Source organism: Mastomys coucha, unplaced genomic scaffold (assembly GCF_008632895.1).
Source record: "Mastomys coucha isolate ucsf_1 unplaced genomic scaffold, UCSF_Mcou_1 pScaffold16, whole genome shotgun sequence".
NCBI lineage: Eukaryota > Metazoa > Chordata > Mammalia > Rodentia > Muridae > Mastomys > Mastomys coucha.
The window spans coordinates 10,196,923-10,200,824 of record NW_022196898.1 but is presented as its reverse complement, the minus strand read 5'-3'; positions in this window follow the sequence as shown (position 1 = coordinate 10,200,824).

Below are 3,902 nucleotides of genomic sequence, written 5' to 3'. Positions count from 1 at the left end.
TTTTGTTTTTTGGAGGAGAAATTGGGAATGGAGAAATTCGCATGTAAATAAAGAAAATATCTAAAATTTAAAAAAAAAATCTAACTAAGATAAACAAAAGACCTTCATTCCTGTAGTTTCTTCATTGATTTTACTGTTTTGGCTTTTTCCTAAATAATGAATCTGTGTTAAGAGTATTGTCCCTAAACATCTGCTTTAATAAAATAATTTACCTATCATGGAAAAAAAATTAATGCCTAATGGAATGAGTGGAATCTAACAGCAGTAATGGAATTCATATTCTAAGATAAAGGGCAGTCTTTGATACAAAGCAAAAGATAACACATCTAAGGTCAAAGAAATGTTGCATGCTTTCACATGATAATGCAAATTTGAACACAAAACTGATGAGAGAAGCTGTGTGGGAGAAAAGAGAGATAATGTTTTCAAACAGGTGATTTTGGTGAGGATACAAAACACATTCTAACAGTTCAGGACACAAAGTTTTTATTTTTGATTTCTCTTAATATTTATCAGTGTTGTTTTAATTGGTTGACACCTGTAGCATCTTGGAAACCTCTTACTCCCTTACTTTTCTAACCAGGACAGTTTCATATATGTTCTGTTAAATAAGACTTTCTCAGTTTTCTCTCTGATAAACCCATGTTTCCCAGGAGAATACAATAGTATAGGTTTCTCCTTTCATTATTTATAAATGTCATGTATATGTATAACATGTGTATATATATACATATGTACATGTGTATATGTATATATACAACATGTGTACATATATACACATATATACTATGTACATATATACATATATATTACATATATTTATATATAGTAAATATATAATAAATATATAATAATATTATATATAATATATATATAATATAATTAATATATAATAAATAAATATATTTATATATTATATATATATATATTAGTAGATATAGTGTATCTCCAATTTTGTATAATTTAGTTTAGCCTTAACTGCTGGAAATAACCCAGCTGAAAGAATGCACATGGCTTTCTGGGATTTCTAGACCTTTCTTCTTAGGAAGAGTCCCTTTAGTTTTTCTCTAATACACATCCCTTCCATGTGTAATGTGTAGCTCAGTCCTTCTGTTGTACCATCCAGTGATGAAGTTTATTGGTTACCTCTTCAGTCTACCGAAGTGCCAATTTATAACACTGCCCCAATAACAAGAAGCTCAATTTACTAAGTAGGTATAGACTTTGTTCTCAGAAAGACAATCTTCTGTGGTTTGTATGTGTCTGTGCTCCTAAGGCTTCTTGTGTTTAAATTTGTGGTTACTGAGTTGTTGAGATGTAGTGAAACTTTTTAGTAATAGCTTTTAAATTTTTTGATATGATAAAATTACATCATTTTCCTCTCTTCCCTCCCTCGAAAATTCATAGACCCTTTTCACCTTCTCTAATTGTGAAAAATAAAACTTTGTGATTTGTGGTACTTGTTATGAATGTTTTAAATAATGTTTTGATGTACTACTGAAGTGCAAATAAGCAAAGACAGCCCCAAACCACAATGATGTTTTTCTATTATTATTCCATGTAAGAGTAAATAGTAAGTGACAAGGAAGGACAGAAAACAGATAATGGACATGGGCCATGAAAACAAGAAGGTGCAAAGCTAATTGCTTTTCTAGTTTAACTCCATTATGGACTTTTTTGCATGGTAAATAGCTGCATAACAACATAGTGAACCATAAGGTCAATGTGAAGGTCTATAGCATCAGAATGGTTATTCTAAATGTATTGATTTATACAGACTTTGGAATAATTTCATTTTGTGATATTTTCTCACTTATAAGTACTTTACAATAAAGTTTTAATAAATTAAAAGGTGAGGTCTAGTAAGATGTTTCTTCCATGGATAGATATGTTTTACTGGAGGTTTGTTGAACTATGGCCAGCCCTCAAATACCATAATGTGGCAGTAAAAAAAAAAGATTTTTCTCTGACCTCCACATACCATATCCAAAAGGACATACACACATGCATTGATATACACATGCATACAAAATATATAGATAAAAGTATAAAATTATTACAAAATTGAAATTCTATTACATATATTCTTTATAAAATAATGAATCTATGTCCAATCAAGCCTCTTGGTTCTCCTTGATAATCCATAATAAATAGAGAAGGACATGGGAAACTGCCAGAGAAGTACTTAGCAAGTCCTAGAAACTACACAGGTAAAACAAAGTTTATTTACTGGGTAAATTAGAAAGAGTAATTTCCCCACTGTTTAAAACATTTAGAATATAACATTTTAATTAATTTTTTATTTATATACATCCCAATCACAGATTCTCCTCCACCCTCTTCTCCAAGTCCATTCCTCTCTTCTCCATTTCCCTCATGCCCAATCCCCTTTCTGTTTAGAGAAAGGGTGGCCTCCCATGGATATCAACCCACATTAGCATATCAAGTTGTAATGCGACTAGGTACAACTATTTCTAATGAACCTAGACAATGGAGTCCAGTCAGGAGAAAGGGGTTCAAAGGCAAGCAACAGTGTCAGAGACCACCTCCGCTCAAGTTGTTAGGTTTCCCACCAAGATGCACATCTGTTACATATGTGTAGGGGACCTAGATCTGTTCCATGTATTCTCTTATGCTGGTGGTTCAGTATCTGTGAGCCCCTATGGGTCCAGGTTAGTTAATTCTGTAGGTTTTCTTGCAGTGTCCTTAACCCCTCTGGCTCTTTCATTCTTTCCTCTCCCTTTTCAGAAAGATTCCCTGAATTCCATCTAATATTTAGTTGTAGGTCTCTACATCCATTTCCATCAAGCCTCCCAGAGGACAGTTAAGTTATGCTAGGTTCCTGTCTCCAAACGTAGAAGAACATCATTAATAGTGTTAGGGATTAGCTCTCTCTCATAGCATGGGTCTCTTTCAAGTTGGGCCCATCATTGGTTGGCTATTCAATCAATTCACAATCACAAATTGTGAATCAAAGATTTTGTGAATGGTTTGGTGACCCCATCCCTCCACTGGAAGTCTTACCTAGTTACAGGAGGTGGTCATTTCAAGTTCCATATCCTCTAAGGGTAAGTATATTAGCGAGGGTCACTCTCATAGATTCCTGGATATTTCCCTTGTCCTGTTTCTAGTTCATCCCAGAGATGTCCCCATTTGATCCCCAGTTCTCTCTTCCTCCATCCTTTCTACACTTGATCTTTCCTGTTTCCCTCCCCACACTCTCTCCCACCCAGTTGTTTCCGTCCATCCACCCTAGAAGTCTATTTTATTTCCTCTTTTCTGTGAGATTCAAGCCATATTCCTTAGTTCCTCCTTGTTTTCAAGCTTCTTTGGGTCTGTGGACTGTAGCATAGCTATCCTGTACTTTAGGACTAATAACCACTTATAAGTGAATGCATAGCACGTGTGTGTTTCTAGGCCTAGGTTGCCTCACTCAAAATGATTCTTTCCACTTCCATCCATCGCATGAAACTTTCATGATGTCCTTATTTTTAATAAATTAGTACTATTTCATTTTGTCGATATGACATCTTCTTTTTCCATTCTTAAAGTGAGGGACATCTAGATTCTCGTTTCTGTCTGTTACAAATAAATCTGGTGTGAACACGGCGGAGATGTGTCCTTGTGGTAAGATGGCATATCTTTTGGGTGTGTGCTAAGAAGGGGTATATTTGTTTCCTGAGGTGAAACTATTTGCAATTTCTGAGAAACTGCCAAATTAGTTTCCAAGGGGATTGTACATATTACTCCTACCAAAAGTAGACAAGTATTCCAATTGCTCCAAATCCTCATCAGCATGAATTGTCACTTTAATTTTTGATCTTAGCCATTCAGAACTGGAGGGGAGATAGCTGGTCCTGTGGAGGATTGTTGTACCAGTGAAGGGGGATGCTAGAGAGGTG